Source organism: Gracilinanus agilis, chromosome 2 (assembly GCF_016433145.1).
Source record: "Gracilinanus agilis isolate LMUSP501 chromosome 2, AgileGrace, whole genome shotgun sequence".
NCBI classification, from domain to species: domain Eukaryota; kingdom Metazoa; phylum Chordata; class Mammalia; order Didelphimorphia; family Didelphidae; genus Gracilinanus; species Gracilinanus agilis.
In genome coordinates, this window is record NC_058131.1 from 133467361 (window position 1) to 133482159 (window position 14799).

The 14799-nt window shown below is 37.7% G+C and overlaps 1 protein-coding gene across 1 annotated transcript in view; it reads left to right on the plus strand.

Annotated features, from left to right (window-relative positions):
- ISM1 (isthmin 1) overlaps positions 1-14799 on the plus strand; it is a 103688-nt gene that overhangs the window by 39609 nt on the left and 49280 nt on the right. The gene's annotated exons all lie outside the window — the stretch shown is intronic.

Sequence of the window (14799 nt, forward strand, 5' to 3'; positions counted from 1 at the left end):
AAGATAAGGGAAGTAATGATACTCAAAGTACTTTGCCTTGATCAGACCCCATCTGAAGTACTGGGTTTGATTTTCTGGTGTCACCTTTAAGAAAGGATATTCAAAAGCCAGAGAATACAGAGAAGGGCATCCAGGATGGCAAAGGGCCTCAAGTTCATGTTACTTGCAAATTCATTAAAGAAATTCGGTATATATTAATTAATGGAAAGGAAAATTTTTAGGTGGAACAGAATAGCTTGCTTCAAATTTTTGAAGAGCTGTGATATAGAAGAACGATCAGACTTATTCTATTTGGCCTTAAGTGTCACAACTAGAAGTAGTAAGTGAATATTAAGTTGCAAAGAGACAAAATTGAGGCTTAGTGTGTAGGTTAAGCTTCCTAACAATATAAATAGTTTAAAAGTAGATTGGGCTGCCATAGTAGGTTGAGAAAGGCACTTTTGGAGTAACTAATTGTGTATATACTTATTCGATTATAGGTTGGACTGATTTCTTTTGAGATCTCTTCAAGATCTGGAGATTCTGTGATTTTATAGCACCTCTAAGTTTGACAGAACTTAAAAATGAAGTCAACTCTTAATTATCAAAAACAGGGAAGAGAGTTTAGATTAAATTTGCTGATAGTTCATTTTAGCCCTTAGTTTCAACTGTCTGCTTCCTTCATATAACTTTAATTATTAGGAATAAAACTTAATGATGCTTACCCAAATGGTTTTTTAGAAGTAATCATTTCAATTTCATACCACAAGTACTTAATTAAGCACCTGCTACATGCCAGATACATGCCAGACACTGAGGATACAATAACAAAAATTAAAGAGTCTTTCCTCTGTAGGAGCTTTCATTCATTGAGAGTTGGGGAAAGTAAGAGGGGACAATGTGTATACAGATAAACACAAAACATTGGTAGGGTGGGAACTCCTCATGTAGGTTATTAACAATTTGGAGGATGAGCAAAAGTGTCATCTAGAAGAGGTAGAATTGGGAAGGGAGAACATTTCACGCATAAAGGCAGGAAATAATGTTCTATGTGTAGAACAACAAATAGTACAATTTGACTGATATAGTTGGCCTGAGGGAAAATAAAGGAAAGTTAGACTGGAGCTAGATTTTGAAGGATAAAAGACAAAGAGAAAAGTTTGTATTTTATCCAGAAGATACTGGGGACCCACGGAAACTTCTTAAATGGAGTGATATGGTCAGACCTATGCTTTAAAAATATAAATTTGCGCTCAAAGGAATATTAAACTGGAAGAATTCCATGTGAACTGGAAAGACCTCCAGGAATTGATGCAGAGTGAAAGGAGCAGAGCCAGAAGAACATTGTACACAGAGACCAATACACTGTGGTAAAATAGAATGTAATGGACTTCTGTACTAGCAGCAATGCAATGAACCAGGACAGTTCTGAGGGATTTATGGAAAAGAACGCTACCCACATTCAGAGGAAGAACTGCAGGAGTGGAAACACAGAAGAAAAGCAACTGCTTGAACACATGGATTGAGGCGGACATGACTGGGGATGTAGACTCGAAACTACCTCTCCAATGCAACTATCAACAATTTGGGAATAGGTCTTGATCAATGACACATGTTAAAACCAGTGGAAATGTGCATCGGCTATGGGGGGGGGGTAAGTCAGGGGGTGAAGGAGAAAGTAAGAGCATGAATCATGTAACCATGTTAACTTTTCTAAAAAATAAAAATCATTAAATAAAAAAATAAAGAAATATCTTTTCAGCTCTTGAAAAAAATAAAAATAAAAATATAAATTTGGCTACTGTGTGGAAGATTTGGAAGGCCAATTAATAGGCAATTGTAATAGTCCAGATAAGAGGTGATGATGGGGACCTGAACTGGAATGGTTGCTGTTTAAGTGTTAAGAAGTAGACAGACAAAAGACAAATGGAGATAGAACTGGCAAGACTTGGCAACTGATTAAATATAGGGAATGAAGGAATCTGAGGTTGTGAACTTGGGTCACTGAAAAGATGGTGGTGCCTTTATGGGGCACTTGCATATGTGTAAGATAATTCCCTGGTGGGAATTTAGGAAGAAGAATGGGATTAGGGAAAAAGATGAGTTCCATTTTGGACATGGTGAATGGAGATACTTATGGAACACCCATTTGGAGATGCCCAATAGGATGCTGAATTTCATTTAAAAACTCAAAAAAAATTTTACATGTAATTTAAAATATATTTTAAAAATAAATGCTTTTAAAATTAACTTATTTTATCTCTTTGCTTCTCTTATATTGCTTCTTGAGAACTAGCTAATAAAGTTTAATCAAGATAGTAGAAGGAAGAAAAAAGGTAGAGAATTCTCAGACCTACATAATCTACCAACTGAATAGTCATTTCCTACATAATTGAGAGTTGGTGTGGCGTACTTTGTTCTATATAAAACTGAAATGAATTGAGTATCTTCCTAGGGAACTATGGTTTTACTCTCTTACAAAAGGACTTCACATTTAAAACTTGGAAGTCAAGAATTTAGCATCTACTACCACCTAATAAAGTTCCAACATTCTACTACCATCACATAGAAGAAGAATGAAACCATTAAAAATTAGCATAGTTCCTTTCACAGTAAGGGGACATGCTCCTTTAGGAAAGAGCCAACCTTTCCATATATGGGTCTTTGTTCACACTAGTCCTTTGGCACATTATTTGTCCAAGTGGCTTAACACCAAGTTTTATCTTAAGGTCCACAGAACACCTAAAGTGAGGTTGGTGCAAACTACTGTTTGCTTTCTTTTTTCCAGGAGTGATTCCTAAAAGTACATTATGTTTTCATGTTCTCTGAGGTTCATGGCTTTGGGTATCAGTTACATTCCTATTGCCTCAGGCACAGTGATTAAAATGCATTATCTCACGCATATGCAGGGGCCATGCAATACCAGAAGGTGGTTAGCCTCTGTCATCCCATCCCTTTATTAAAACTGCATACTTTCCTTTTGCCTGCCATATCCTGTTTACTTCCTTTTGGTAATTACAGTGGTGACTGACAATCCTCCGAGCCTGCCACATTCATGACAATCTGCCTTATGCCACTTTCCTGAACAATAAGAACAGGTCAGCCCTTCCCCCTTAGGAAAAGGGATTGTACAGTCTGAAACTGATTTAATTCCCCCCCCCCCCCCAGCCTCTCTATTCCTGGGAGTGCTCTTTTCCCACTCATGCATAAAGATAATCATATGCCCTTTTATTCTTTTATCTTCTTAAGAAGAGAAACTTTTGTTCTTCTCTTTGAAATGCCACCAATTATGTTCTTGAACTTATTTTTAGATGTGTGGAAGCCTTCCAGACATAATAGATGCCACCACAGATAAAGTCCTGTGTGTTTATCACATGTAAGGGGGAAGAAGAAAATGCAGAGTCTTAGTAGGGAAGTGACTCAAACCATTAGCAAGTTTACAATATGGCTCCCTTTACCCCCCCCCCCCAACAATGAAACAAACATTGACCATAATAATATGCAGATGTTTACCTTCCCCCAAAATTAGGACAGACAATTAATTAGCTATATAATTAGTATATTTCAAGGAGAAAGGCTGGGGCTCTAATAGCAGTCAAGACTATTTATTGTTCAGTTGTAAGACCATAAACATTTCTAATAATATCTTCTCTAATATTGTCAATTCCTGGATTTTTTCTTTAAAATACCACATAAAAGCTAAATTAGGGTTCACGAGTCTTGTAGGCTGAGACTAATTTAAAATAAAATATAATTTGGCCCACGTTCATCATATCATCAGCTAACATTTATTGTGTGCCCACTGTGTTCATCATACTCTAGTGGGCTGTGTGGGATTTATAGACTATAGATTAGGCATGGTCCTTGCCTTCTAGGAATTTACAATCTAGTGTAGCTTCAGGACGTTTGCCAGATTGTGCTAATCTGGGAATAGTTATAATAGCTTGGAAAAACCAAGCACCAAATGTTCCTAGCTCACAGCAGATTTTTACCAGCTTGTCTTTCCCTGATGAGGTTTGGAGGTAGTAAATTCAGAATTCTTTTCTACTTGCCTGGTATTTGTTGTTGTTTGCTTCAAAGAACAAGTTGCTAATTGTAAGATCAATCCATTATCACTTTGCACTAGTTCCTCTTTTCCAGAGATGGAAAAAGCTGCCCATTGCTTTTATATCTTGTTTTTCCAACTACACTATACAAACCCTTTACTTTCTGACATGGTTTTCTACTTTTCTGCCTACTTGGTATGACAATTTGAGTTGAGTTTGCCTGACAGAATTACCAGACTGGGCCACTGATTATTCTGGATGTCTTCAAATTTGATGAGGCTGTGGTCAACCGACTCATTCATGAAGATGACCAAAATGAGTAGGATCAGCCAAACTGTGGTCTGATTCAGTGGCTACATATCTTTGATCTCTTACTAATGATATACTTGGGGAAATGGACACAAGTAGAAAATTTTATAACTCTGTACTTCTTTGTCTTTTCCTACAATATTGTTGCTTTCCTTATCACCTTTTACCTTGGCACAACAGCATTTAAGAACTTTTTCAAATCAAGTTAAACAATAGGGAAGAAACACTTTCTTATTTAAAAAAAAATCCATTTTCGGGGGCAGCTGGGTGGCTCAGTGGATTGAGAGCCAGGCCTAGAGACGGGAGGTCCTAGGTTCAAATCTGACCTCAGACACTTCCCAGCTGTGTGACCCTGGGCAAGTCACTTGACCCCCATTGCCTACCCTTACCACTCTTCTGCCTTGGAGCCAATACACAGTACTGACTCCAAGACGGAAGGTAAGGGTTTAAAAAAAAAAAAAAAAAAAAAATCCATTTTCAACAACTCTCCAAAGGACGAGACACATATCATACATACAGGAAGATACACAGTGAAGGAATAATGGCAAAAGCTCTGTCATAAGGATCATGAGATCTGAATTCTAGTGCTAACTCTATCCCTGACTTATTTGTGATGCCCCATCTCTGTGTTCATACAACCACCACTCTACCTCACCACATCTTTCCTACATGTAGAGCAATAATTTCCAAATTGGTCTCACTGCCTCAAGTTATTCTCTCCAATTTATTCTCTAAATATTGGCAAAATTATTATTCCTAAAGCACAGGTTCTGATTATATCATTCTGTTGTTCAACAAGCTCTAGTAGTTCTATCTTGCTTCTCAAATAATATACAAACCCCTCCATTCAGCCTTTAATAACTGCTTTTTACAATCCGGCTGCAACCTATCTTCCCAAGCTCCCTGAACATTACTCTCCTTTATATGTTGTGGGGGGGCTTGAGGTGAGCCCCTGGGGTTCAGGAAGGATACCTTTGTAAGAATGCAAGACTCTGAAACTTAGCTTAAAAATAAAAAGAGAAATTTATTAATTTGGAAGGTAATGTTGAATCTGGCCAGAAGGGCAGCATAGGTGGAAGACTGCCTCCTTGGTGGAACAGCATGGATAGAAAGCTGTTCCTTGGGAGGACAGCATGGATGGAAAGCTGTCCCCACCAGAGGATATCAATTCTGGGGTTTTAATACTCTATCCAGCAGTGAAGACATGACTCTAGAATGATAAACACTGAAGCAAGGGATCAGGGGAGGTTTTCCTGAAGTCATAGGAGGTGGTCCTCATAGTTTGGAGGACAGATAGATGTCTGAGATAAAACTTGATGATATCAAGGCATAGCCTAGAGCAGTGATTCCCAAAGTGGATGCTACTGCTTCCTGGTGGGTGCTTCAGCGATCCAGGGGAGCAGTGATGGTGCATTTATCTTTCCTATTAATTGCTATTAAAATTTTAAAAAATTAATTTCCAGGGGGCTAAGTAATATTTTTTCTGGAATGGGGGTGGTAGGCCAAAAAAGTTTGGGAACCACTGGCCTTGAGGTATATTTCTCTGTCCATCTCAAGTCTAAAGGATGATCCAAGGAGGATAATTCTCTCAGGGTCAGGTGTTTTGGGTTAGGAGTCACAAGGATAAAAGGGAGCAAAGGAATTTCCTTGCTTGTAGCTTGCTTGAAATACTTCTATGGTTTTGGGGCTACAATACCCATGCCACATACACTCTGGATTCTATGCAAACTGGCCTGTCCCCCATCCATGATGTTCTATCTCGATGCACAAGCTGACACTCCATGCCTAGAAAACTAGTTGTTCTTACTTATGCCTCTTAGAATACCCAGCTTCCTTCAAAGCTCAGGCTAAATGATGCTTCTAATGGTAAACCTATCCTGATTCTCTCTGGTTTCAATAGGAAATGACAGAATCAGGGAATTTAAGAATTAAAAGGAATTTCATAAATCATCTAGTCCAGGGGTCGGCAACGTTTTTGGCCGTGAGAGCCATAAATGCCACATTTTTAAAAATGTAATTTTGTGAGAGCCATACAGTGCTCACAGTGCGAGCTCCTGTAATAGTGCAGAGCTCCTGTAACAGCACCTGAAAAAAAAATTGACTTTATGGCTCCTGCAGAAAGAGCCATATCTGGCCCTCAAAAGAGCCACATATGACTCGAGAGCCATACTATGCCAACCCCTGATCTAGTCAAACCCAAAAGGAATCTCCAGTATAACATCCAGCAAGTGATTGTCTAGCCTTTATTATTTTCTATCTGCATGTTTCCCCTTCTGTTTCAAAACACTATTAAGCTTAGAGCAGGGGCTGTTTTATTCCTGCTTTATAGTCCCCTTGTTTTGTACACTGCTTTTATTTGTAATAAATATTTTTTTAATTAGATTGAATTGTTGGTCACTAAGAATCACTATGGTTTTCGCAAGAACAAGCCAGACTAACTTAATTTTTTCTTCTTTTTTTTTCTATTACCTAGATTTTATCAAAGTGCTTTATAAAATATCATATGCTATTCTTATTGATGAAAAAAAGAAATAAGGGCTAGACCAGAGGTGGCAAACACATAACCCAAAGGTGGAATGTAGTCCACAGCATGATAGAGGGTAGTCCAAACCAGATTAAAATAGAAATGGGAACTCCTTTACAAAATAAATAAAAATACAATAAGCTATGGTCAATATGTAGCCCTTAGGGATCCTTAATAATTGATTAGTAGCCTCCATTTCTTTTTAAGTTTGAATTCACTGGGCAAGAGTACAATTAGAACTGTTGATTGACTGGACTCAGAGACATGGCTCCCTGTCTGCTCAGAGACACCTCCTATGGAGTATTCCAGAAGGTTCTTTTTATAATGAGACCTCTTTATCAATGACTTCGATCATATGCTTACCAAACTTACAATTAACATAAATCGAGAACATTAGTTACTACAGTGAATAGCAGTAAGAATCCAAGAAATATTTTGGTCATTTAGAACATCAGCCTAAATTGAATAAGATTAAATTACAGGGGACACCTGGGGGGCTCAGTGAATTGAGACTCAGGCCTAGAGATGGGAGGTCCTAGATTCAAATCTAGCCTCAGACACTTCCTAGCTGTGTGACCCTGTGCAAGTCATTTATCCCCCATTGTCTAGACCTTACCACTCTTCTGCCTTGGAGCCAATACACAGTATTGACTCCAAAAAGAAAGGTAAGGGTTAAAAAAAAAAAAGGATTAAATTACATAGAGTTGAATGTAGAGTCTCACATAGGCTAAAAAAAAATCAACTTTGCTAGTACAAGATGGGAGAAACATGGCATTCAGTGATATTTCTGAAAATTCTAGTTTTAGGAATTAAGAGGGTAATTTGATAGTCAAAAAGCTAAAGTAATCTTGGCCTTCATTAAGAGAGGCAGTTCCAGGAATGGGTAGGTAGTAGTCCCAACTATCCTGGTCCTTATCAGAACATAAATGGGATATTGTACCCATTTCTGGAAAAAACATATTTTATTAAATATTTTGCCAATATACTGGTGAAAGTCCAGTTGACAGCAACTCGGGAGCTGAAGGTACTCTAGTTCATACCATATGAAGACTGGGTGAAGGAATTAAAAGACTGGATGATAGAACTAGCTATGTTTAGCTGGGAGTAAGGAGACTTAAGGGAAACATTGCTGGGCTCAAGCATTTGAAGGCTGTCATGCAGGAGAAGAATTAGTATTTTTCTTTGGCCCCAGGGGGCAGAAGTAGGAGAAGTAGATAGAAATTTCAGAGGTAAAATTTTTTTCTTGTGTCAGGGAAAAAGCTTCCTAACTTTTGGAGATATTTAAAACATCTGCTTTGGGGAGAATTGGGTTACCTCTCATTAGGGTTCTTTAGGTAGAAGATGAACAATCATTTGTCAAGTATGTTGCCAAGGATATTTTGGGGGGGTATAGTTTTAGCCAGCTGACCATTATGTTCCTCTCTGGCATTAAATTATATAATTCTGTAAATAATCACCTTAAATTTCAGAAGAAAATATAAGAGAGACAAAAATTAAATTATATAGTAGGAGAACAGAGAGTATAGTGGCTATGAATCCAAGGGTGAAGAGTAGGATCAAAGGGGAACAAAGAGGTTAAGAATGAGGAATGAAAAAGAGACTTGGTGATTAAAGGTCTGAGACAACATTTGAATAGAATGATGGAGGAGACCAGATTACAAGAGTTAGAATGAGTGGTGAGAAAGTGGAGGTATTGAGGGAAAAAACTTTTTTTTTATCAAAAGTTTGGAAATGAAAATAAAAAGAATGGGAGAAAGAAATGGAATGGTGACTGGTTAGGTTCAAAAAAGGGACCAAGGGTAGATTTTTGTTCTTTTAAAACATTAGATAGACCTAATCACATTTGTATATAGCTGGAAAAGAAGTAGTGGAGATGAAAGGACTGAAAATGAATGAGAGAAAAGATGACTTTTGCAGGGAGGCCCTCAAGAACACTGAGAGCATGTGAGATGAAGAGAATTTGAGAATAGTAAGATTACTATTTTTAATTATGTATTTAATGAATAATAATGATAATTTTCAATAATTTAATAAATGACATTTATTTGATATTTATATAATTCTATTACATATTTTTATTCCTGTCACACATAGGAAGGAAAAGAGATTGGTGAATAATGTTAAAATTTTTTGAAGAATAAATTTGAAAGACCTCTGATCACAGAGATTCTGAATTTGCTTTTTGAGATAGGAAGCCAGGCCAAGATCCTCTAGAAGCATAAGGGTAGGAAATCATGACTTCTTGGGGAATTATAAACATCAAAAGGGGACATGGTATGTTAGAAGAAAAAGTTCTTTTAGTCTCCTAAACTATTTCTTTGCTAGTCTGCTTCTGTTATGAATTCTGGCTCTGCTGCTTGCTACTTGTGTGAGAATAAATAATTACCAAGCTCTTTAGGTCTCAGTCTCCTCATCTGTAAAAGGAGAGAGCAAACCAGATGGCTACAAAGATTCCTTCTTGTTCTAAATCTATGAGCTTTTTGCCCTTCACCTTTCACCTTTCACTCCTCATCTCACACCTGATCTGCCCATCCCATAAAATCTCATCTCACCAAAACATGCAATAAAAATTGAGATTCTAGGGTGCAGAGATGTAGTCAGATGGCCAGTCTGTAAGCTCTAATAAATCACAAAAGCATGGAGGATAGTGATAGAATAAATAATAATATTAACAATTAACATTTATATAGTATTTTAAAGTCTGTTGACTTCATCTTCTTAACATCTGGCATATACATCCCTTTTTATCCTGTAACATTACCACCAAGCTAGTGCAAAGTCTCCATCTCCTCATATCTACACTATTTCAACAGCTTGTGATCCCCTTGCCACAAGTCTTTCCTCACTCCAGGGAATCTTCAGTTCAGTAGTCAAATTAATCTTCCAAAAGCTCAGGGCTAACCACATCAACCCCAAACTTCATAAACTCCAGTGACTTTGTATTTAGTCTTTTTAAAGATCTTCATAATCTGGCTCCTTCCTACCTTTGCTATCTCCTCCTACCTGATATCTTACTACTCAACCCCTCTTATTTAATGATGCAGTGACACTGATCTTGCATTCCTTGGAAAAGATACTCCCATTCCCAATTCAGGGCATTTTTACTAGCTGTCTTTCAAACCTAGAAGGGAGGGAGGAAGGAAGGTAGGAAGAAAGGGAGAAAGGAAGGTAGGAAGAAAGGGAGAGAGGGAGGGAGGTGGGTGAGAGAATGTAGTCCTATATATAATGAGGCCCACAGTATAGCATTACAAGCAGATTTCCAGAATCACTTCTTGGGGAGCCCAGTGCAGAGCTCAGAGTTTGAGTTTCCCTATTACATCACATCTTCCAAATGTTCTACAAACTCAGGAATCAGACTCAGGGTAGTGAGTAGAGGATTAGGGGAGGAGCATTGGGGAGAAATAGAGCAATATAGCAATTGTATGCATAACCCCTTCCAAAAAAAAATCCACCTCAATTATCTGAATATTCTGGGCAAAAGCACTTGTGGCCAGAATTACCCAGCTAATTTCCTTAACTCTCCACACTCCTTTTCACCATGTAGACACAATCTAATATTCACAGTCCTGCTGGGAAGGTGAGAGGTTAGTATGTATTATCAGCTCTGTTTTATAAAACAAGTAATTGAACTAGAGAGAGGTTAAGTGATCTGCTCAGGGTCATACTGAAGTCAGTAGCTGAGCTGGGATTAAAGTATGTCTCTTTATCTGTAACCTAGAGAAAAATCCAATAACTAAAATAAAAAGTTAACCAAATTCAATTCTATTTTTAATCAACTGATCAAGGTGTCAAGAAGAAGCAAAGAAGAAATGTCTTTTATCTTTTTAATGCCATTGTTACCAGATGGAAATGTCCCTCCTAATTAAGTAACATGTGAACTTTGCTTCAATGAGACTGGGCTTCATTTATAGAACCTCAGAACAGAAGAGCAAGTCAGTTACCTCTTCTGAGACTAACCTTTTCTCACACCTACATACATACAACTACACAAAGTCTAAAGAGAACCTGCCCCCATCAGCACTGTTGGAGGCTAGGAGAGAGAAGGCTGTGTGTTTGGGAGGAGGGGGATGATAGAGAGAAAAAAGTGGGAAAATAGTTTAATCTAGTTAACTCCTATTGAACTTTAGAAAGAGATTTTTTTTTCCTTTAGAAGATTTTTCTCTCTTGTTACCCTTGAGTTTGGGTTCTGGGCCCTGAATTCTATTGTGCAATGCCTTAGAATGCCAAGGGAGCTTACTCAGTGCAGATGTGCCAAAAGACAAAAACCATGGCAGAGAGATGGCTTGAAAGGTGAACAAAAAATGATGCCCCTGGCCACATCTTCTGTTTATAAGGCAAAGGCAAGCCAAAACATGTTGAAGGACAGCCAACCTTCTCCCACTCAGCCTGCATTTTGTGAAAGGAGAGAGAAATGTAGGGGGTTTTTCATGGTTTGCCTCAACCTCCCTCCTTTCTCCTATCAATTCAATAAAAAGTTTTTTTGCACACGTTTTATAATGAATTTGAACTTCAGCACCATTAATTTTAGAAGAACATGTTCAAGTTCATTCTTTTTTTGTATAAAGAATCATCTCTGTTAATTTAAAAACTACTGAAGTTCTTCATTTTTAATTCTCTAAGAAGATACTTATCTACAGGATCCTTCTAGTCTTTGGGCTAGTCCTAACCCTGGCCATGCTAGAGGGTGGTGAATATTCTGATACTAAATGTGTTCCTTTGCCTGGGTGAAAGACAGTGGCAGCTCTCCTACTTGGGGTGAGGAGGGGGCCATGAATGGAGACAGTTGGTCGTAATGTATACTGCAAAACCCCAAAACACATTCAACAAAAACAAAAGCATTAACCTCAGACCCAAAGCTTGGTGAAATTCTATCTCCTCCCCTCCCCCTGCCCCATCTCTATTATGAAAACATGAAAATGACCTCCCAAAGGAATCTTCCAAAGAAAGTTCAGATGAGAGAGACTAATGAAACTGGGTAAAGAAAAGAGGTTAGGATTGGTAAAAAGAGAAGCCATTGGATTCCACAACTCTGCCTTCTATATCTTTAAGCTCACACAAAATTTACATTTGCCAATATAAAGAAAGCATCATTATTAGAGATAAATAAGGAAATAAAAGGTCTTCCAAAATCACAGAATTACAAAGTTGACAGAGAGCCAAGCAGCCATATCTGAAAAGAGATCATCGAGCTCTGGATTGAAGACCTCAGAAGAGGAAAAACTCATTACCTCCCAATATATCACATTTAACTTTTGGATAGCTCTTGTGGCTCTCCAGGGTAGGGCAGCTCCACTTGTCCTGCTATCAGAAACTTTTTTTCCTGACATTAAGACCAATTTGGTTCTTTGCACCTCCTTCCTATTATTTCAAATTTTGCTATCTAAGACCAAAGAGAGAGACCAAATGTCTAATACCTTTTCTAGAGGGGAGCTCTGCAAGTTCTTGAAGTCAGTTATCATGTCCTTCTTGGAGTCATATCTTCTCCAGGCTAACCAGACCCAGATCTTCAGATCCTCCTATGACACAGCCTCTTAAGGTCCAGCACCATTCTGATTGCCTTCCTTTGATTGTCAGTCTCATCAATACCCTCCCTATAGAGTGGTGCCCTGAAAGGAAGACAATATTCTAGCTACTATATGACTGGGGAAAAGTACAATTTAAAGATTTGAGTACCACCTGCTCTATTGTATTTTCATTTAAACTACTTTCATTCATGAATTCTCCATTCCAGACAACCTGGCCAACTCATGGCCCCACACCATAGTTTTTGTTTTTCTGCCTTCATTCCTTTGATTCCACCATTTAAAAAGCCCCACCCTGATTCAGGCCCTCATCCTTTTTGCCTCAATTATTGTAATAGTTTCCTAATTGGCCTCTTTGCTTCTTCCAATCACTATTTTTTTCCAATTTGTCCTCTACACAGCTACCAAATGGATATTCCTACAGCATAAATTTAACCCTATTACTTTCCTGCTCAAGAAACTATAATGGTTTCCTGTGGTCTTTAGGATAAGATACAAACTCATCTGTTTGAGTCCCCTACAATCTGACTCTACTCTATCCTTCCAGTCTGATTTTATACTACATGTCTTAAAATACTCTACATCCAAGTAAATTGGCCTTTGCCATTCTTATAAAATGTATTACAGCTCAAGCCTCCATACTTTTGCATAGGCTGACCTTTATACATGGAATACACTCTGTCAACACCACCTTTGAGCCCATTCTTCCCATGGCCCGTATGTATGTTTTGGGGAGTGGGCATTCCAGGACTGTCTTTGATAACTACTATTCTTACTCTGCAATTTTAATAAATGTTGTTGCTAAGAGCTAAGTTTTCTGTTTGCTTGTTAACAGAGTGGTAGGCATTTGCAGGCTATAATAGGAAGAGGCAGGGTTACCCCTAGAATCCCAAATAGCTGTCATCCCTCTTTTGACCCTAACTAACAATGTATGCTGTAGGGATTGTTTTATATTTATTTCATAGTTTCCATTAGTGAGCTCATGTTATAAGTTCCTGGAGGGCTGGGATTATGATTTATATTTCTTTGTATCCCTAAGTAGATACTTTCTGTTTGACTCTCTGGTCAACTATCTCATCTATTTCTAACCAAGGGGAAAAATGTTCATGTCTCTTTTGGTTTCAGTTTCTTGAAAATATAGATTAACTATCATCATTAGTCAATAAATATTTCTTGAGTGCTTGCTTATGTGTCAATCACTAGGCTAACTGCTGAGAATACAAAGAAAGGCAGAAATAGTTCGTGCTTCCAAGGAGCTAAAATTCTCATGGAGTAGACCATATGTAAATATCTAGATATAAAAGATTTATACAACTGGATGGAAGGCATTCTGAGAGGGAAAAGCATTAGCAGAGAGGGATCAGGAAAATTCAGAAGGTGGAATTTGAGCTAATTCTTAAAGGAAATAGGAAACACTAAGAGCTCATAGAGGTAAGGAGGAAGGATATTCTAGACATGGGAGTACAGTCACTGCAAAGGCACTAAGATAAGAGGTGGAATGTTGTGGTCAAAAGACTGATTAGGACTGTAGCTGGATCATAAAGTATATGGAGGGGAGTAGAATGTAAAAAGATTGGAACTATAGGAAGGAGCCGGGTTAGGACTTTTAAATATCAAAGAGTTTATATTTGAAACAGAAGGTAATGGGGAGCCATTGGAGTTCACTGGATAATGAGGCAACATGGTTAGATTTTTTAAAAGTCACTTTGGCAGCTAAATTGAGAATGGATTGGATCAGGGAGAGACTTGAAGCAGGGAGACTTGTTATATAACTATTGCAATAGTCCAGATGAGAGGTGACGAAAGCCTTAATAAGCATAATGAAGGTGTGAGTAGAGATATGAGAATAATCTGTGAGATGCAGTGAGGGTAGAATATTTGACAAGAGATTAGAAATGTGGAGTAAATGTGAGAAGTTTGAGGATGGCACTGAAACTTCAAGCTTGGGTGACTGGGAGGATGGTGATATCCTTGAATATCATCAAATAATTTCATATAAAAATTTTTCTTCACGTAATCTGTTTCCTTGACCTTTCCCTATTGTTATGTTTTTTTCACTGCAGGATAAGGGGTAGAGAGGGAAGGAAGGAAAAAAATGCTTGAAAAATTTAAAAATTTTGATTGAAAAAGGATATTTCAAGTGTAGAGAAAATTTGCCAAAAGAAGAGGAAGAAAAAGAGATAGTGGTAGTTACTAAGATTACTAAGTCAACAGAACTAAAATCATGGACAAACAGTTTGCTGTGTATATATATACATATATATGTGTGTGTGTGTGTATATATATGTGTGTGTGTGTATATATATATATATATTTAATATCTAAAGCACATTGATAGTACCAGAGCAAGAGAGAAAATAAAGAGAAATTTCTTCCCTGTTTCTTGAGGTGGTGAGTTATATTGACTTTACTTAATTTA